We start from the raw sequence: 21,602 nt of genomic DNA, 5'->3' as shown, positions 1-21,602 counted from the left end.
AAAACAAATTTTCCCTTTTCACCTATTTATTTATTCCCATTGGTGTTTGGCTCCTGGTTTCTTATATTACTCAATAGGCTTTCATTGTTGGTTTTGATACTCAAAATTTTGCAAATCTTCCCAGTGGGAACCCTTTCAAAATAGTTTTTATATCTGGGGTACATGGCTGGCTCAGTTGGTAGAGCATGTGCCTCTTGATCTTGGGGTTGTGAATTCAAGCCCTACACTGGGCATAGGCTTTATTAAAAAAAATTAATGTCTTATCATTAGCAGAAGTCGTTAGGCAATAACTGTTCAGGCGCACCTCAAACATATTTCAGGTTCAGTTCCAGACCACCCCAATAAAGCAAATATTGCAATAAAGTGAGTTAATTTTTTGGTTTCCCAGTACATATAGCAGTTACACTAGACTGTACTGTTAAGTGTGCAATAGTATTATGTCTAAAACAATAGATATGTTAATTCAAAATACCTTAATACTAAAAATGTTAACCATAATCTGAGCATTCAGCAAGTCATTATCTTTTTGCTGCCAGAGGGGCTTTCTTCTTTTTTTTTTTTTAAAGGTTTGTTTGTTTGTTTATTTATTTATTTATTTGGCAGAGAGAGAAAGAAAGCACAAGGAGACAGAGCAGTAGGCAGAGGCAGAGAGAGAATCAGGCTCCCCGCTGAGCAAGGAGCCTGATGTGGGACTCAATTCCAGAGCCCTGGGGTCATGACCTGAGCCGAAGGCAGCTGCTTAACTGACTGAGCACCCCCCCGACCCCCACCGGCATCCCCAGAGGGTCTTTTCTTTTTTTTAAACACATTTTCTTTAAAGATTTTATTTATTTATTTGACAGAGATCACAAGTAGGCAGAGAGGCAGGCAGAGAGATGGGGGGAAGCAGGCTCCCCACTGAGCAGAGAGCCCCATGTGGGGCTCGATCCCAGGACCCTGAGATCATGACCTGAGCCGAAGGCAGGGGCTTTTTTTTTTTTTTTAAGATTTTATTTATTTATTTGACAGAGAGAGATCACAAGTAGATGGAGAGGCAGGCAGAGAGAGAGAGAGAGGGAAGCAGGATCTCTGCCGAGCAGAGAACCCGATGCAGGACTTGATCCCAGGACCCTGAGATCATGACCTGAGCCGAAGGCAGCGGCTTAACCCACTGAGCCACCCAGGCGCCCCAGAGCGTCTTTTCTTGGTGTGGATGGCTGCTGACTGGTTGGAGTGGTGACTGCTGAAGATAGGTGTGGGTGTGGCAGTTTAGTATAATAAGACAATGACGTTGGCCACATCGATGGACTCTTCCTCTCATGAATGATTCTGTGTAGCATACAATGCAGTTTGGTAGCCTTTTACCCACAGTAGAACCTCCGAAATTGGAGTCAATCCTCTCAACTCTCAACCATACTGCTTTAGCCACCAAGTTTATGTAATGTTCTAAGTCCTCTGTTGTCCCTTCAGCCTTTGTAGCATCTTCCCGGGAGCAGTTCCCATCTCAAGAACCTTCTTTGCTCATCCGTAAGAAGCAACTCCTCATCCATTCCATTTGTATCATGGGATCACACAATTCCAACTTAAGAGTAATGGAAAGGTTTGAAATAGTGAGAATTGCCAAAATGTGACACAGAGACATGAAGTGACCAAATGCTGTTAGAAAAATGGCACCAGCAGACGTGCTGGACGCAGGGTTGCCACAAAACTTGCATTTGTAAAAATATAGTATCCGTAAAGTGCAATAAAGCAAAGGAAAATGCGATGAAGTATGCCTGTGTATAATGACATGCTAAACGTACTCTGTCCCAGCTTGTCAGCGCTCCTTCAGTAACAAAATAACACAGTCATCGGTGGTATAAGAGCAGAAATGTATCTCTTCAAAGTCCTGGGGTCTGGAAGTCTGGGATCAAGGTATCCATAGGGCTAGTTTCTTCTGAGGCCTGTCCTTGGCTTGGAGATGGCTATTACATGGTCATCTTTCTGTGTGGGTCTGTCCTTATCTCCTCTTTTTATAAGTACACAAGTCACATTGGATTAGGGCCCACCCTAATGGCCTGTTTTAATGTAATCCCCGCATTCAAGGCCCTCTCTCCAAATACACACACATTCCAAGGGTCTGGGGGACAGAGCTTCAAATTTTGGGGGTGAACACAATTAAATCCATAACATATTCTAATAAGGCATATAAAAAAGCATAATGGGATAATAAAGATTTTCTTTGATGTAGGAGAGATGTTAGGGTTCGAAGCCAACAGCCGAGAAAGAATGTTGAGATGTCATTGGTGCAACACGGTGGTTCTGTTGAAGCTCCGGGACAGGACCCTTGGGCAGAAAGAGCTGCACTGGGGCCACGAGGAGGGGCTGGTTACATAGTTTCCGCTTGGGAGGGGGCTGGGGATAGCGTGAGTCACTAAGAAATTTTGGAGGCAAGGTTTCCAGGACCTTGAGGGAGCTAGCTGTTGCTGGGAAAGGGTCATTTATTACTGTCTATTAAAACCTTAGTCACGAGACCCTTCAGATGTAGATGGGTGGGCCATATGCTTGGGGGATGATTGCCAACGTGTATTTAGGGAACAGAGGTAAAGGAAGCTTCCAAAGGAATTTTTGTATGTTAAAATAGACTTATAGGATCCTGGAGGTTGGGCTAAGATTGCCTTTTGCTCTTAGCAAAGTGTCAACATCAAGGTGGCTGAGTCCCTTGAGGAATGTCACTCCGCCTGCTTCAGGGACTTGTCAAGGGGCTGTAAGTAGTAAGGACACGTAATGATTTCCCTTCTGGCTTCGTTTCCCACGTCACTCCCCCTTGAACAGTTTTGACCCTTAAATCTTTAAGGTGGTTCGGGGTGGAAGGTTTTATCTTCCGTAATGTCTTCCTGCAGAATAGGGGGATAGAGGTGTCCCTACCTGTGGGTGAACATTGTCATTTGGGGCTTATACAGATAGAGGAGTTACGAAAGGCAGAGGCAGATGAATCTACGGGAGACTGCGCGTGTGGCTCTGCCGGAGCGGACAGGATCGTCTGTTGGCTTGAAGTCGGGGCAGCGAGGGAGGCTCGGTACCAAGTGGAGAGACAAGGGAGAAAAGAGCAAAACATGACTAGTGTAACAAAAAGAAAAAGAAGCCTAAACAAGAGTCCTTTGGTAGCTGAAGAAAGTCTCCCAGTCCAGGAGTTTAACCAGAAATATTTTGTGGTCATCTGGCATGTCTATACAGCCTTCTGTTTCTGTGCTGGCGTAAGCTCTCCCTTGTGCAGCCGGTACAGCATCTAATGCCATTCTCTGTTGTAGAGTATCGCTTAGGGCATTGACCACGTAATTATTAAGACCTTCCATGTGCCAAACAACATCTTCCAGTCCCAGAGAGGGAACAAGAATGGATGTTCAGGGGGCGCCTGGGTGGCTCAGTGGTTTAAAGCCTCTGCCTTCAGCTCGGGTCATGATCCCAGGGTCCTGGGATCGAGCCCCGCATCGGGCTCTCTGCTCAGCGGGGAGCCTGCTTCCTCCTCTCTCTCTGCCTGCCTCTCTGCCTCCTTGTGATTCCTGTCTGTCAAATAAATAAATAAATCTTTAAAAAAAAAAAAAGAATGGATGTTCAGTGGTCATGCTGATGAGACACAGAACATATCCACCATGAATTTTGCTGTCATGCACTGAAATAAAGTTTTCAGACACGGATCTGAGCAGCCATGCAGGGCTGCCTCTGCAAGGGAGAGTAGCAGCCGCTGAATTCTGCACATAGGTTTTGTTTTATTTTTTATCAGGAAAGCAAGGATAGAGGCACTGAAGCATAGGAAAGGACTACAAAGGGACGGCAACTACCTTGATGCATAGTGGGACTGCACCCTCCCCAGCTTACTTTGCCCCACAGGGAGGCAGTCATGGGATACGGGAGGACTGGGAAGTTTGTGCTGGCGATCACCAGGTGCAGGGAGGACAACTGAGGGCTACATTCTTTCATAGCTCTAAACCCATGCCCACACCCTGGGAATCACAGGATCCTGCTCCTGCTGGGCTATTGAGTTTAACAGCCTGAAACAGGAACGGTAGGTTTACAATGCATTTTCCTTAAAAAGATTTCATTTACTTATTTGACAGAGAGAAAGATCACAAGTAGGCAGAGAGGCAGGCAGCGGCGGGGGTGGGGGGGGGGTAGGCTCCCCGCCGAGCAGAGAACCCAATGCGGGGCTCGATCCCAGAACCCTGAGATCATGACCTGAGTCAAATGTGTAGGCTCAACCCACTGAGCCACCCAAAGCGCCCCTACAATGCATTTTCTAAGAATAACTCTACAGTTTTAATTTTGCAGGTTGGCTGGATTGGTTCTGGTTTTAATAATGCATCCATGCAGCCAGGCAAAACCCAGAGTACAATGGCGCCTCGAGCCTGGGGGAAACCATGGACACAAGTTAGAGCCACATAGCCCCTGGGCCATTGAGGAGACAGTCATTTAATTCTGGGTCCCCTTTAACTACATTCAAGATGTCCAGGGGGGCGCCTGGGTGGCTCAGTGGGTTGAAACCTCTGCCTTCGGCTCAAGTGATGATCCTAGAGTCCTGGGATCAAGCCCCGCATCGGGCTCTCTGTTCAGCGGGGACCCTGCTTCCCCCTCTCTCTCTGCCTGCCTCTCTGCCTGCTTGTGATCTTTCTGTCAAGTAAATAAATAAGATCTTAAAAAATAATAATAATAAAAGATGTCCAGGGCGGTTCCGTTTCGGAGGGGCATCTTTCGAATATCCATAATGAAAGACGGTCTGTTGTCACTTTGTAGGGACCAAGGGAATCCAAATCTAGGGACGATTTCTCTTAGCAAAGTGTTTTTTGTTTTTCTGTCGCCTCCCTGGCCTTGTTACCCGGATCAGTAACCTGGTGTAAACCCTGTATTACCTTTCATTGGTTATTTTGGATATAAAGTTTTTTCCCTCATCATTAACAAGCCAGTCTTGTCCATTTCTTGGTCTGAGTTTACTGGACTGATGGACTTTATTAGAGTTAAGACTGGTAAAATATTTAATACTAGTTTATTTTGTGCTGCCTGCTTGGCTGCCTGGTCTACCAAATTGTTTCCTTTAGATTCTAAGGTCATATCCTTCGATGTCCTTTGACATGAATTATAGCTATCTCCTTAATTTCAGGCCCATATTTGATGGGGGAGTTACAGCTTGATAATAATCCTCTTTTCTCTCAAATTGCTCTGTGGTCATGTGAGACTAGGAAAGCATGTTTGGGGTCAGTACAAATACTAGTTTTTAAGGCTTTGGCAATTGCCAAACACAAGTGCACACTGTAGCACACCCAGTTTTTATTATTCCTTTTTCCATGAAACTATTGTCATCAGTAAACCAACTGTCATCTGTATTTTCAATAGGGGGTTCTTTTTTTTTTTAAGATTTTATTTATTTATTTGACACACACAGAGAGAGCACAAGCAGAGAGAGGGAGAAGCAGGCTTCCTGCTGAGCAAGGAGCCCAATGTGGGGCTCGATCCCACGACCATGGGATCATGACCTGAGTTGAAGGCAGATGCTCAACCGACTGAGCCACCCAGGCATCTCTCAAAAGGGAATTCTTTTAAATCTGGTTGACTAGAATAAACAAGATCAATAACATCTGGGGTACCTGGGTGGCTCAGTGGGTTAAGCCTCTGCCTTCGGCTCAGGTCATGGTCCCAGGGTCCTGGGATCAAGCCCCGAGTCGGGCTCTCTGCTCAGCAGGGAGCCTGCTTCCTCCCCTCTCTCTCTGCCTGCCTCTCTGCCTACTTGTGATCTCTCTTTCTGTCAGGTGAATAAATAAAATCTTAAAAAAAAAAAAAAGATCAATAACGTCTGAGTGGTCACGTTCTACAGAAGTACGATGGTCGGGTCTAGGTATAGGGTAGCTGGGTTTAAAGTTTGACAGGTGTCAAGTCTATTTCAGTCATAACTGTAAGCATAGTCTGGTACTTAATAAGTCAGCCTGCCCTCATCTGTTGGTGGCTTTTGGTCAGACACTCTGAACCTGACTGTCCCGTCGTGAGCTTGGAGGCTCCTTGAACCAGCAGGGCTGCTGTGCGCTTGGCTAAATCCTGCGTTTGTAATTGTACGTCCATAGGGGTTGCTTCTAGGATAAATATGACTATGCGGGATGAAACCACCAGGAAGCCTTTTTGCTTGAGGTCCAGCCTCAACAATATCCTCATCATAAGGAATCACTGACAAATGGGAGATTTGTCTCAAGAGATAATGGCTTCCCCAAGTACATCGACTCCAGTCATCAGAAAAGTGGGGTCATCCATTATCTCCACAAGTCCACAGTGAACCGTATGGAGTGGAGTATGGTCTGGCTGTTAGAGAACGATTTTGTCATCCCAGCCACACAGAATTGGTCAGGATGAAAGCTGACTTAAACAGTTGTTGGGGGAATCAATCCCATTTCCCAGTTGTTTAAACAGTCCTGTGCCCATGGGGTCCTGTTCCTGTCCCCACAGAACAAAAAGCACAAAGACTGCCTTTATGAGCTATTGTGGCAATTTCTCTGAAGTTTACCTGAAGTTGTCTAGCTTAGATGAACAACAAACATCTAAAGACAATCAGAAGGGCGCCTGGGCAGCTCAGCTGGTTAGACAACTGCCTTCAGCTCAGGTCATGATCCGGGAGTCCGGGATCGAGTCCTGCATCGGGCTCCCAGCTCCGAGGGGAGTCTGCTTCTCCCTCTGACCTTCTCCCCTCTTATGCTCTCTCACTCTCTCTCTCTCTCAAATAAATAAATAAAATCATTAAAAAACAAAATAAAGACAATCAGAACTAGAATTTAACATCCATAAAGATGTGTTATTGAAACATAACTTTTCTCTCTAAAATAAGCCTTATTTCCAGAGATAGCCAAATCAAGACTATTTAGTTTTACTAAACAAGTCCAGTTTTAACAGACTTGGCTTAATTATTTATATACGATCAGCAAGAATGATCATCTTTTGGATTCTGCTTTGCTGGAACTTTTTATAAGGAATCTAGATTGAGTTTTTGGTAGACTTTCCAGGCCAGAAGCCAACCCAGGTACTTGCCATCAGACATGCCTGTAATTCCTGTAGATGTGGGCAAATTCCTCTTCTTGAGGTCCCCAAACTATCCCGAGGCTCCTGCTTTACTCACCTGGGGAGGCTTCTGGGAATTCAGTAAGCAAGGTATCAGGCCAACATTTCCAAGGGGCTTTATGGCTCCACGGTTCATAAAGTCAACCTTAGTTCCTCCAAGCTGTTTGACCATATCTGAGGCCATGCCTGTTTCTCAAATATGACATCCCAGTCAAAGCCTTGGTAAAATAACCAATTTTTCCAATGCTGTCCTGTTACAAGGAGAACAGATTCTTATTGAGCTTGTGGAAATGACTATGAATGCCATGGAAGAAAGAATATACTTGCTGAGACCTTTTGAATTTCAGAGGTTTCAGGTAGAGAAAAAAGTTGAATGCTTCAATTTGTTCACAAATCAATACTTTATCCCATTTCTGTAAGTTACAGATATCATAAGAGAAAGTTCCCTTAGTCTGGAAGGGAGAACAGTAGAGAAGCAGAAATGTTTCAAACAAGAGTCACAAAACTATAATCATCTTTCTACTTCAGTTAGTCCCCTGTTACTTAGTCTTGTTTAATTTGAATGCACCTTTCTTTAGCTAGTTCTGGAAATTCTTACCGTTTCAGTGTTATGATCTTAAAGATATTGAACACCTGTATTTGTCCTAAAAGTCCTTTGAACCTCCTTGAAGATGAAACTCATATTGCAAGACAATAAGAACAATGAAAAAAAACTCAGAAACGGACATTGTTAATGATCTGATATGAGAGTTCATTATGATGCGATTGACAAGGAAATTTCGTTATTTCTGTGACAGATAACACTTCAATAATCAGAGGTTGCTGGGGGTTGGGGAGTAGGGATAGGGTGGCTGGGTTATGGACATTGGGGAGGGTATGTGCTGTGGTGAGTGCTATGAAATACATTGTATACATTGTATGTATGTAATAATACATTATATGTTAATAAAAAAATCAGAATATCAAGTGATGATTGGTGTAGGAAGAACATTAGGGTTCAAAGCCAATGGCCAAGAAAGAATTATTGTGATGTCTTTGGCGCAAAAAGGTGGCTTTATTAATAAAGCATGGGGACAGGACCCATGGGCAGAAGTATCTGTCCTAGGTCATGAGGGGTGGTCCATTTACATATATATATATATATATTTTTTTTTTAATATATATATTTTTTTAAGATTTTATTTATTGGGGCCCCCGGGTGGCTCAGTGGTTTAAAGCCTCTGCCTTCACTTTTCAGATCATGATCCCAGAGTCCTGGGATCGAGCCTCCCATGGGGCTCTCTGCTCAGCAGGGAGCCTGCTTCCTCCTCTCTCTCTGCCTGCTTCTCTGCCTACTTGTGATCTCTGTCTCTCAAATAAATAAAATCTTTAAAAAAAAAAGAGAGAGAGACTTAAAAAAATGATTTTTTTTAAAATTTATTTGACAGACACACAGAGAGAGAAGGAACGCAAGTGGGGTTAGAGTGGGGGAGTCGGAGAAGGAGACAGGCTTCCCACGGAGCAAGGAGCCCGATGTGGGGCTTGATCCCAGGAACCTGGGATCATGACCTGAGCCAAAGGCAGATGCTGAACGACTGAGCCACCCAGGTGCCCCCCATTATATATTTTTGATGAAAGATAGTTGAAAGGCAGGCAGGCAGGGACAAGCCCCCCACCACCATCCCCCCCCTTGCAAAAGGATTTTATACCACCCTGGAATGATTCAGTCTGTCAACAAGCCCATAAAAATCCCTAGACTTAGAAACTCTAGTGGCAACCTTCTTGATTCCCCTCCCTCCTCAGGAGTTTTGTGCTATCACTTAATAAACGTACTCGCTTGGTGCCTGGGTGGCTCAGTTGGTTAAGTGTCTGCCTTCCACTTAGGTCGTGCTCCCAGGGTCCTTGAATTGAGGCCCTCCTCTGTCTGTCTGTTCAGCAGGGAGCTTGCTTCTCCCTCTCCCTGACACTCTGCCTGCTTGTGCTATCAAATAAATAAAACCCCAAACAATAACAACAACAACAAACACCTTGCTTTGCTTCCCACCGCTCTATCTGGTCTACCTCTTCATTCTTCGGAGCAGCATGACCGAGAACCAAGGGCACCCACCGATGGAGAAGAAAATCCTGTAACATGTTTAAGTTGGGAGGGGGTTAGGGATAGTGTAACGCAGTAAGGAAATTTAATAATTTTTCTTCTGTCTTTGTTTCCCACATCAGTAATGATCTTATACCAGAAATTAACATAGCAAACAAACAAGCCTAACTAGTCAATGAAACTCATTTACAATTTAAATCTTGGGGAAGTTTGTTAAGACCTTCGAAAGCTTTAAAGCCTGGACCTAAATAGGATTATGGATCATCAAGGACCTGATAAAGGCAAAACACAGAAACTAGGTTTTCTGGGTAGACAAAGAGAAAACAACTGTGTACATATTCTTATCAAGAGCAGACCAACAATTTAAGAAAACTTGTCTTTTTAACTCAGAGAAAGCAGACTTTTGTGTCTTATACCAGTGTACCTCACATTCCATTCATCTCCATCTTGGTCCATCCTGACAACACACGAAAATATTTTCCAAAGTTTTCCCATCACAAACCTTCTACAAGTCTCATTTGCATTCATATTTTGTCCCAAGCCATTCCTCCAAACAACCAGTCTGTTTTAGGACAAAATTGCCTTCTTTAGCCTTCAACAAAAATGCATTCCCACTCCTTCCTTCTTTCTTACACATACAGAGTTGTTTTTCTTATTTCCATCAATCTTAATTACATTCAGCAGAATTTTTCATTCTTAGAAAGGCCTTGGTCTCCAGTGCTAAGTAGTAACCAAATGCAAACTGTTCCACCAGAATTCTTTAGATGGTGTTTTATGAACCAGCGGAGCACAAAGCATGTTTACTAACAGACACAAATATTCTTAGTTTCTTTACAGTAAGAAGTCAAAAGCACAAACCTACATGGAGTAACCCGTCCTTTAGCACCATATCCTGTTTGGAAAAGACCCCAATCTCCAGCGAATTCAGTCCCACTTATCATCCAAGCAAAACTTTGAACCTTCAGGCTCCCAAAGACTTTGAAAGCTATCTTAAAAATTACCCATGAAAACTTGGATGAGATGGACAACTAACCGTCATTTTAGTCATCTTTTTGCTAATACGTTGAAACAGAGATAATGTGAGCTTATTTGACCCTCCACAAACCTCAACAGAATGAAAGTTTCACATGTGTGGCTGATAACTTTAAAGACATAAATTAAACCAACAAACTTAACTTGGTTTAAATGTTGAATTATGTTCCACCTGGATCCTCCCCATTATTAATTTTTACCTGAGACAGTGCTGGGGAAATCTGGAGTGGGTGGTGTTAGGTGTCCCTTGACAGCAAGGGAAGAAGGAGCCATGGTGCCTGGGGCACCAAGGATGGTACCAAAGCCAGTTACGCAGGCCACACCCCAAGTGGTTCAGAAACTGGAGGAGGGGGAGGGGAAGGCAGAAGAGGCCAAGTGCTTCCAGAAGGCAGAGAAAGGGTTCCCTGTTTTCGAGCTCATCATCCCCAACAGAAGAGCAGACGCCATGTTTTCCCACCAACAAGTCGGGGTTAGGGAGGTAGGCAGTCCACGTTGGGCTGGAGAAGACAAGGAATTTCCCCTGAAACAAAGGGAGTTTCAGCAGCTGCTTGGGAATAGTCCTTAAAGTCCCCTCTCTGAGGTAGGCAAACCAGCTGGCTCCAGTTGTAGCCACTAGCCCAGGAAATGAATGAGGGAGAAGCCCCCACATCTATTGGGAGGAGGAACAGTGAGAGAGTGAGTCAGTGTCCCCTTTGCTGGCTGGGGATGGCCTGTGTTTCCTCCAGGAACTTGGGTTAGTTTGGAGGAAGCTGATTAGGTCATTATCATCCCGTATGTTGGGAGGGAGTTTACTGCAGACACATTCAGTCAAACACATTCTGCCCGGTTTCCTGCAGAAGAGATCTGACAGATCCCGCTGCGGCCAGCAGTGTTACAGACCAATCCTTTCCTAAATTTTGCAGTCTGAATTGTTTCCAGTGGTTAAAAAGGCATCCCAAGGGACAGTCCTTGGGGACTGAAGAAGAAGCCTACTGAGGCCATGCTCCTGGGAAAGTAGAGAAAGTCCTTTACCAAAAATTACCAAACACTCCCCCGTGTCTCCCTGGTGGCACCCATGCAGGGTATGGCGGATGTTCCATGTGTCAATAGCGACCAGAGGCGTCCCTCAAACGAAAAGTCACTATTGATCACCATCCTGCCTTACCAAGAAGGCATTCCTGTCATAAAAGACCCTGTAGGCGGGATGCCGGGGTCTCTCCATTTTCCCACCACATCCTAGGCTACAGATGGGTGCTTGGTAAATGGGCTGAAATACTGTCGTGCTGTCCCATACCCTGAACGTTGTGCTATTGCCTTGCCATTTTTCACCCTTGGAGAACACTAGAAAAGTTTTACAAGGGGAAATGACCCCATTTTAATTTAAGTTTAAGATTTAATGTAAGTAGTTGGCAGAGGATGTTGATGGACAATAGTAAAGACAGAAACCCGTCATGGTCTAAGCGACATTCCAACACAGGAAGTCTTCACAGTAAACTTTCCTGGGAAACATCCTGGTTGGGTGTTCAATCGATCAGGTGCTGGTTTTGGCCAGCTCCCCGGGGCATCCCATGTCCAGATGTGGCCAGACCAGGGCCGTGAAGGGGATCACATTAAACCAGTCAGGAGGAAACCTCACACGGGAGTCAAGATTACCCGCCATCCTGGTGACTTCGGTGGCTGTCCCGTGCCCGAGACCAGCAGCGTTGTATAAGGACAGGAATAAAGAGAGTGCCGGGATCTTATTACCATTCCAGCCAGGTACTAACTCCAGGCAAAAGGCAGGCTTTCTCCTCCCTGTGGGGTAGCCACAGGCTGGAGGAGCGCAGCCTAAGCAGCCCATACAGGTGTGTTCCAGGAAGTACGAGCTTCTCGAAGATCCCCCGGAGGGACAGTAGGGACGAGGAGAGAAGGTACTCGCCAAGTTTGCACCAAGGCTCAGAGTCCAGATAAAAAGGCTCAAAAATCCCTTCATGGTCACCAGATGATACGGGAAGGATGGTGGGGTTTGAAGCCGACAGCCAGGAAGGAATTCTTGAGATGTCTTTGGTGCAATAAGGTGGTTCTATTAAAACACAGGGAACAGGACCCTCGGGCAGAAGGAGCTGCACTGGGGCCATGAGGGGGCGTCCATTATATAGTTTCAAGGGAGGGGGTTAGGGAGAGCATAATTCTTGAAGAAATTCTGGAGGCAAGGTTTCCAGGACCTTGAGGGGGCTAGCCGTGGCTGGGAAAGGGTCGTTTCTTACTCATAAAACCTGAGTCATGAGACCTTTCAGATGCGTATTGGTGGTGGGTCGGATGCTTGGGGGATGATTGCCAACATGGATCTTGGGGAGTAGAAATAAAGGAAGTTCCCAAAGGGAATTTTATATATTAAGGTAGACTTACAGGATCCTGGAGATTGGGCTAAGATTGCCTTTTGCCCTAAGCGAAGTGTCAACATCGAGGCTGTTGAGTCCCTAGAGGAATGTCATTCTGCCTGTTTCCAGGACTTGTCCAGGGGCTGCAAGGAAACGTGATAATTTCTCTTCTGCCTTTGTTTCCCACATCATCATACCTGACATCAAAGCCAACTGAAAAAAAAAAAGAGCGAGAGCGAGAGAGAGAGAAACATGAATAATGCTCTTAGAAAAGAGAACTCGGTGCTGCCATTGATGTGGGAAACAGAGGCAGAAGAAAAATTATTAAATTTCCTTACCTACCGACAAGCCCTTAAAACAGGCAGAGTGAGTCTCCTCTTGGGACTCAGCTACCCTCACCTTAAGGCTTTGCTAAGGGCAGAGGGCAATCCTAGCCTGACCGACCCCCTACCCCCAACCAGGATCCTATAAGTCTACATTAACAATTCCTTTGGAAACTTTATCTCTAAACCTCCAAGATAGTGTCCACAATCCTTCCCGAGCATATGGCCCACTGATAGACATCTAAAGGGTCTCACGGAAAGGTTTTATTACTGGTAATGAATAACCTTTTCCCCAGACAACAGCTAGCCCCTCAAGGTCCTAGAGACCTTGCTTCCAAAACTCCTTAGAGACTTAAATCATCCCTAATCCCCTCCCCAACTTACAAGCATATACCAGACCACTCCTCACATCCCCAGGGCAAGAGCTCTTCCTGCCCACGGGTCCTGTCCCCGGGCTTCAATAAACCACCTTTGTGCACCAGAGACTTAAGAATTCTTTCTTAGCCATCAGCTCCGGACCTCGCCCGGATTCTAGAACTTCATCACCCTGATGTCAGTTCTAAACAAATAGATGTACAGTTTTCATTAAATTTCAGCAAAATGCCAGTAGGGATTTTTGATACTTTACAAAAACTCTCTAAAATTTACATAGCAGAACAAGTACCCAGGAATACCAGGAAGTTCCTAAAGAACATAATGATGTTGGAAGGATACTATTAGGATTCGAAGCCCACAGCCAAGGAAGAATTCTTGAGACGTCTTTGCTGCAAAGACGTCTTTGGTTCCTGGGTGGCCCAGTGGGTTAAGCCTCTGCCTTCGGCTCAGGTTATGTTCTCAGGGTTCTGGGATCGAGCCCTGCTTCCCCCTCTCTCTCCGCCTGCCTCTCTGCCTACTTGTGATCTGTCTCTGTCAAATAAATAAATAAAATCTTTTTTTTTTTTTAAAGATTTTATTTATTTATTTGACAGACAGAGATCACAAGTAGGCAGAGAGGCAGGCGGAGAGAGAGGAAGGGAAGCAGGCTCCCTGCTGAGCAGAGAGCCCGATGCGGGACTCGATCCCAGGACCCTGAGATCATGACCTGAGCCGAAGGCAGCGGCTTAACCCACTGAGCCACCCAGGCGCCCAATAAATAAAATCTTTAAAAAGAAAAGTGGTTTTATTAAAGCCCTAGGACAGGACCCGAGGGCAGAAAGAGGGGCACTGGGGTCATGAGGAGGGGCCCATTATACACTTCAAGTTGGGAGGGGGTTAGGGATAGAGTGAGTCTCTAAGGAAATTGGAAGCAAGGTTTCTAGGACCCTGAGGGGGCTAGCTATTTATTACTGTCTAATAAAACCTATACATAATAAAACATATACATAATGGTAGAGGGTCAAATCACAGATTCTATCAGCATTTCTTGGTAAATGTGCACATTATTGATGTGGCTTGGAGTGTTGTTGGGGTCCTGAGCTGAAAGAATTTTTGAGACGTCTTCGGGGTAAACCGGTGTTTTGTTAAAGCTCGGGGACAGGACCCAAGGGCAGGAAGAACCGCATTGTTAAGCGTGACGGAGAAGGATTACACACTTGGGCGTGGGGGGAGATTTCCGAACGGACTTTGATATGCTAAAGGAGACTCGGGGGATTCTGGAAGCCTGGCTCGGTCCAGCTGCAGTGGCTTTTCCTTCTAGTGAGACGTGAACGTGAAGACACGTGGCAGCTTCCTGGACGAAGGTTACAATAATCTGCTTCTCTCCAGTATTTGTCAATGGGCTGCAGGCTATAAAGAAATTTAATTTTATTTGCATTCCCTTCTGCTTTTGTTTCCCACATCACCGCGGAGGGGAGGGTGAGGCTAGGGCTCCAGGAAACCAAATCTCTGGGGCTCAGGGAGTTACCCAGCTGCGGATAAGAAGGCTCTTTCCTGGTAAGCCCCTAAGACCTTGGTAAACTGATGGCAGACTCGTCTTGCAGGACTGAGATCTCTGTTAACCATTTGTTCCCCCCCCCCTTACTTTTGGGGCAGGCAGGAATGCCTGAGGAATGTCACACTTCTCCCCGGGAGGGAGTCAGGGGTCGGGGTGGGGCGTGTCAGCTTCAGGCCCTTACCTGCCTCCTGCTCCCTGACCGCTCGGCACGTTTTCTCCAGGATGTGGCAGACTTTTAATCGTTCGCACTTGGAGGCGAAACCAAGAATGACGGTCGCAGCAAGAGCCCGCATTGCTTCCGAGAACTGGGGTGGAGGAGTTGGGGGGGGGAGGGTGACTGGGGGTGGGGTGGGGGAGGGGTGGGGGATGTGGGGAAGGCCTGGGACACCAGCCAGACGGACCAGGCTGAGGGGCCATGGAACAGGCTTCCTTGTGTCATTGGGCTCTTTTCCTGAGAGTTCACGAGTCAACCTTAAACCCAAGTCCTCAGGTGGTGACAAGCAGGACACGAGCGCCGGGAGGGGCGGGAGGGACAGGGACTCAGGGTGGGAAACTCCCCGGGGGGGGGGGGGGTTAAGCAAATGGCCAAGAAAGAATTCTTGAGACATTTTTGGTGCAAAATGGTGTTTTTATTATAGCACGGGGACGGGACCCGTGGGCCCAAAGAGCTTTTGCTGTACAAGCCGTGGTTAATGATGAGGAACACGAAGGCCGAAGAGCTGCAGAGAAGATGACGCCCCCCTGCACCCCCGCAGCCGCCCGGAAATGCCTGAGGCAGGCGGAGCATGACGTTCCTCAAAGAACTCACTACTGCCTTCACCTTAATGCTTTAAAAAAAATTATTTATTTGAGAAAGTGAGAGCATGAGTGGAGGGGCAGAGGGAGAAGCAGACAACCCGCTGCGCAGAGAGCTGGGTGCGGGGCTCAAACCAGAACCCTGAGATCATGACCTGAGCCGAAGACAGAGGCTTAAACCACTGAGCCCCCCCAGGCGCCCCGATGTTGATGCTTTGCTAGAGGCAAAAAGCAATCTTAGCTTGACTTTACTCAGACCTCCAGGATCCTTAAGTCCTAACATATGAAAAGCCCTTTGGAAACTTACTTACTGTGGGTACAGGAATTTCAGAATCCGGTTCCCCATGGAGTGACCCTTTGTCCAGAGCTGAGGGGCACTGGGCCAGCTGGGCAGAGACAGGAGGGCCTGGTGTCCTGCAGGGTGGGGGCCGGTCAGGGATCAGCCCCTGAGGGAGGCCTCCAGTTCACAGCCCTTGTTCTGGAGCCTGGTTGGGAGCTTCCTGGCTGTAATCTGAAACCAGACCACATGGGGGGGGGGGCAGAGAGAGACCCCAAGAAAGAGATGAGTCCCCCGAGCTTGGTAGCCCGCTGTTTCCCAAGCAAAGGGAACTTACAAGAAAGGTATCTGTGGGGCGGCAGCAAGGTGAGTGGGTCCCCTCACCCACCCACCAGATCTTTATAGAGACGCCTTAACTGTGCTCAGTCTCGATGCCACGTCACCCTCTCAAGGCTGTGCCCTCGGGGCAGCCTCTGGGAGCCTAGAAGGCAAGCACAGCCCACATCACAGGGACAGAGGAAGGGGGATGAGGCTCTGGACGCCTGCGTCAAGGTCTTGGGCCATCTGGAGGTCATGTCTTTTGTTTTTACATTTTCTCTTTTAAGATTTTACTTCTATACTTGAGAGAGGGAGGGTGAGAAAGAGAATGCCAAAGAGGCAGGGAGGGGCAAAGGGAGAGGGAGAAGCGTACTCCCCACTGAGCAGGGAGCCCCAAGATCCCAGGACCCCGAGATCATGACTTGAGCCGAAGGCAGATGCTTAACCACCAAGACCCCAAGCACCCCTGGAGGTCATGTCTTTTTTTTTTTTTTTTTAAGGTCATGTCTTTATGATGATTTCCCCCAACATCTTTGTTTAAGAAGAAACACATCACCAGTGACGTCACCACATGTGGTGAAGGCGCTGGGAAAGGAATCCAGTTAAAAGTCCCCTCTGCCACCCCAGCCATGCTCACAGGCCAAACTCTCAGGGGTCGGCCAAGTCCCTAACTCTGTTTTCCCAGGTCACGGTGCCTGCCATTCTCAGGAAGTAGACCCCAACTACAAAACATACTCTTCTCTAACCTGAGCACACCTGCTCCCCAGAGGAGCCCTGGACAGAGCCCCGGGGAAACCCGCTGCCTCCTGCTCTACCCTGGGACCCCCATCCGTACCCGCCCCTCCCCTCCCATGGACGCAGCTACAGTCCCATCACCCCAGAAAGGGCCTGGCCCAGGTGACAGGAACTCGGGCCCACATTTCTTGAGATGCCTGGCCCCTCTCCTCCCTTGCAGAATGAATCAACTCTTCAGTGTTTCTCTCTAGACAATTGCCACCCGTGGCGGCGGCCCACCTAACAGGGATAGCATACTTTTATACTTAAAAGTCTTTTAGGGACATGTTCAAAAAGCGATCTAAAATACATTTCTTTCCAGTGTAAAGTGTCCACTTGAAAGTTTTAAGTACATCTCATGACAGCGGTTGTCCAAAGACTTCCTGCTCCCGGGCCTGGGTGCTGCTAAAAATAAGACAAGACCAAAATGGAGTCACTCAGTCAGCTCCCTGTCCCCAAACCACGACTTCATTGCCATTTCAGCCTCTCCCAGAAATGGAATCTTAAACCCGTCCGTCAGGAATGAGCTGGTCTTATCCAGCTGCTAGATCCCTGCCATCCCAGAAAGGAAGGTGACCTGCCACGACCCATTCACCTCACCCCCCGACCCCGGCTTTTTAAAAGATTTTACTTTTTATTTGTCAGAGAGAGTGATAGAGCACAAGCAGGGGGAGCAGCAGGCAGAAGGAGAAGCAGGCTCCCAGCCGAGCAAGGAGACTGTTGTGGGGCTCCATCCCAGGACCCTGGGATCATGACCCGAGCTGAAGGCAGATGCTTAACCAACTGAGCCACCCAGGCGCCCTGAATTTTGCTTCTTAAATAGTTCCAACTCCCATGAGCACCAAGCTCTCCAGAAGCAGTGGGTTCCTGATGTAAATTGCATGTCTGTCTAATAGCGAACAGATCTGGATTTGGTATAAGGAGAAACTTGACTCAAGTAACAATAAACCGATCCAAGAGGTACAAGCATCTCAAGTCAGACAGGAAGGGGCTTTTCTCTTCCACGTAAGAAGGGGAAGTCGGACTGATGGGGGCGCCCAGAGGACTACAGGTCCAGCATGGCTGGACTGGACAGGGCCTCCTGTGGTCAAGGTGTTCTCGTTCTCGGGAGAAACGGACTGGTGTGGGAAACAAAGGCAGAAGAGAAATCATTACATTTCTTTACTACTTACAGCCCCGTGACAGGTCCCTGACACAGGCAGAGTGACATTCCTCTAGGGACTCAACGGCTTTGAAGTTGATACTATGCTAAGGGCAGAAGGCAATCCTAGCCTGACCCCCCAGGGTCCTGGAAGTCTACTTTAAGTTATAAAAATTGCTTTGGAAACTTCCTTTCTTTCTATTCCCTAAGATACATGTTGGCAATCATCCCACAAACATACGACCGACCAACCCACCCACTGATACACATTTGAAGGGTTTCATGACTCACGGTTCACAAAACGGCAATGAGTGACCTTTCCGAACAACAGCTATACCGTCACGATCCTGGAAGCCTTGCTTCCAGAATTCCTTCCAGATATACACTCTCCTTAACACCCGACCAACTTGCACGGATGTAATGGGCCACTCCTCATGGCCCCAGTGCAGCTCCTTCTGCCCAAGGGTCCTGTTCCCTGTACTTTGATAAAACCACCTTTTTGCACCAAAGACATCTCAAGAATTCTTTCTTGGCTGTCGGCTTCGAAACCTAACATCTTTCCTACATCACAGACCCGGAGCTGGGTCCCCGTCCCACTGTTTCCTCGGTGTTGGAGGGGACCCAAACTTCAGGACTCCTGTGTGGAGAGAGCCTGATAACAGTGTGGTAAGAAATGGGTTGCAGGGCACACTTGGTCAAGCTCCAGAGGTGCAGGGGGGCAGGGCCAGGCCTCAGTGTATCAAAGGTCACAAGTCAAAACAGCTCGGCCCTGCCTTGCATGCGGTGACGTCATCGCTGAGTGTCTCTGTTCTTAAGAGGAAGGACACAGAGCCATGAGGACCTCATTCCCACACTGACTCCCAACACCAGAAGCCCCCAGGCCCTCCTGTCCCGTTCAGACCTATCCCCTCTGTCCCAGCTCTGGACAAGGGGGAGCTCCGTGGGGAAACTGAGTCAGGATGTCCCAGTCTGGGAGGAGGGACCCAGCTCCAGTGCTCGATGGCCGCCCCATCAGGAGATGTGAGGTTGCGGTCCGGAGCTCTGCCGGGTCACAGGTTCTAGCAGGGGAGAGCAGATCCATCAGGGTGCAGGGTCCCAGGGCACCATCCAAGAGGGAGCGCTCCCAGGCTCCTCTCTGTGGCTTTGGGTGGTCCTCTCCTTCATGTACACCTGCCCTTGGGGCCCTCCAGGGGGAAGGCAGTGAGATGGTGAGTGCATGGGTGGGGTGTGGGTGGGGGTTGCCTGGGAGGGGCTGGTTCCCACCTGAATGGGTTGTATACTGGCCCCCAACCCAGCTCCCACCCTCGGCTGTGGGGTTGGGGTCCCGGTATCCAGACAGGTCCCCACTTTCCCCAGGGGTCCACACCATAATGTTGGCCAGATTGCATCCTCAGAACCAGAAGGCCACCAGCTCTGCAGGGTTTTGGGGGGGTGGACGGTCTTGGAAAGACCCGCTGTATCTGAGCAAGTGGTAAGGGAGGGACACCCAGAAGACAAGTTGACCAACATAAACCATTTTGGTTTTAGGCTAACCCTTAATATAAAAGTCATCAGGTCATGAAAACAGTCACGAAATTGGACTCAAGGAGAACGACTGGACCCCACTCTCTACAGCAGTGAAAGCCAGAAAGCCTGCACATGCTCAAAGTCGTTCTCTGTAGGTATGTCCCCAACTCTAAGACAAAGGAAAAACTCACCTCAATGTAAATGATGAACCCAGAGTTAAAGGGGAAGCTCCTCCCCGTAGGGTTAGCTCATTGAAACAAAGCAAAACAAAAAACAACAGGGGCACCTGGGTGCCTCAGGTCATGATCTCAGGGTCTTGGGATGGAGCCCCATGTGGGCCTCTGCAATCACCGTAGAGTCCACTTGAGAGTCTCTCTTCCTCTCCTTCTGTTCTTTCCCTCAGTAAATAAATATATCTTTAAAAAAGAAAAAAAAAAAAAAAAAAAAAAAAAACAGGGCGTCTGGGTGGCTCCGTGGGTTGAAGCCTCTGCCTTCGGCTCGGGTCATGATCCCAGTATCCTGGGATCGAGCCCCAAATCGGGCTCTCTGCTCAGCAGGGAGCCTGCTTCCTTTCCTTTCTCTCTGCCTGCCTCTTTGCCTACTTGTGATCTCTGTCTGTCAAACAAAACAAAACAAAACAAAACAAACAAACAAAAACCCACCACCACTTATAAAGCCTTTGGTTAGAGGCTAAGGGAGGTCCCCTTTCCCCACTGGGAGAAGAGACCACCTCCTTTCTCACCTGTATACTTAGTAAATCCTTGTCCCTTTCTCTAAATGGCTTCCCCTTGAATTTTTTAAAAAGATTTTATTTATTTATTTGACGGAGACTTAGAGAGGGAACACAAACATGGGGAGTTGGAGAGGGAGAAGCAGGCTTGCTGCGGAGCAAGGCCGATGCAGGGCTCAATGCAGGACCCCGGGATCATGACCTGAGCTGAAGGCAGACGCTTAACAACAACCACCCAGGCGCCCTTGCCCTTGAATTTCTTGCACAAAGACAAGAACCCTCTTGGTGAGAGACCTGAGGCCCGCCCTCTCAGGGCCTTGGCCCTCCGGCATCCTAACTGAACCCAGGTCCTTCTCCCCACTGGCAGCAAGGCCACCTACCCAGTCTCTGAGCGCGCAGCAAGGACAGGAGTTGGTAAGGAGGTGGCCAGGCGACCGGAGAGGAGGTGGCCTGACGTCTGCCTGTCACGAGTGACAGTAGAATGAATCCGTTTCCATCCGAGGACATTACCTGGGAGGCATAAGACTCCCAGAGAAGGGGGGAACATTTTGTAAATCACACAGACGGTGAGCTTGTGTTCACCGGAATCCACAAACAGCCCTTGGATCGGAGAGCAAGACCCGACAAGGCCCGGCTGAAGGCGCGCCGACCCCACCGGACATTACAGCTGTCCGCTAAGGCACGCGATGATGCTGGGCGTCACGAACGACAGCGACGCGAGCCAAAGCCACGACGAGATGCTCCTTCCCCGCCGGGGTGGCTGGAATCCAGACGCGAGAACCGGCGCGGGCCGAGACCCCGGAGGCCTGACCCCCCCGGTGATGGCACCGGCTCCCGGGCTGCGCTCCAGCACGCGGGACGTGCTCCGTCCCCTCGCCCAGGCGGGAACCACGGACAGCTCCGTTCCGCCGCGTCCCGATCGGGCGCCGCACGGGGGAGGCTCCGCGGGGAGACTGCGTCGGATTCCGGGGACGGAAGGAAGGCGCAGGCGAGTAGGCGGGCGGGAGTCAGCCGGGTTGGGAGCCGACTCCCCACAGGCAGGTGAGACACGCGTGGAGCGCCGGCCTGACAGTCAGGGTGCGGGAGGCGGGGCCTGAGAGCGCAGCCGGGTCTGGAACCCCAGGGGCGGTGCCTGGAGTGCTGTCCAATCAGAAGGTGAAGGATCGCAGGCTGTCCTATCACGGCGCGGTGAGCTCGGGTCCCGGAGAAATGTCCAATCAGCGTCGGGGGGAGGTAACTCCGAATCCCCGTGCAATCGGGTCGCAGGGCCCGAAATATCGCCCAATCGCAGAGCGGGGTCTGTAGCCCGTCCAATCAGGCCCGAGGGAGGT

At 48.4% G+C, this 21,602-nt stretch overlaps 1 long non-coding RNA gene across 1 annotated transcript; it reads right to left on the bottom strand.

Annotated features, from left to right (window-relative positions):
- Positions 1-17,049: 17,049 nt before the first annotated feature.
- Positions 17,050-21,281, bottom strand: LOC125087123 (uncharacterized). Its single transcript, XR_007123361.1, has 4 exons — positions 21,100-21,281; positions 20,652-20,781; positions 19,733-19,957; positions 17,050-19,219 (listed from the first exon to the last, which is right to left on the bottom strand). It is a non-coding gene; the product is annotated as an uncharacterized LOC125087123 (long non-coding RNA).
- Positions 21,282-21,602: the final 321 nt, after the last annotated feature.

This window comes from Lutra lutra, chromosome 1 (genome assembly GCF_902655055.1).
Source record: "Lutra lutra chromosome 1, mLutLut1.2, whole genome shotgun sequence".
In the NCBI taxonomy this organism is placed as follows: domain Eukaryota; kingdom Metazoa; phylum Chordata; class Mammalia; order Carnivora; family Mustelidae; genus Lutra; species Lutra lutra.
The sequence above is the reverse complement of the archived record's forward strand: the minus strand, read 5'-3'. Positions and strand labels throughout refer to the sequence as shown.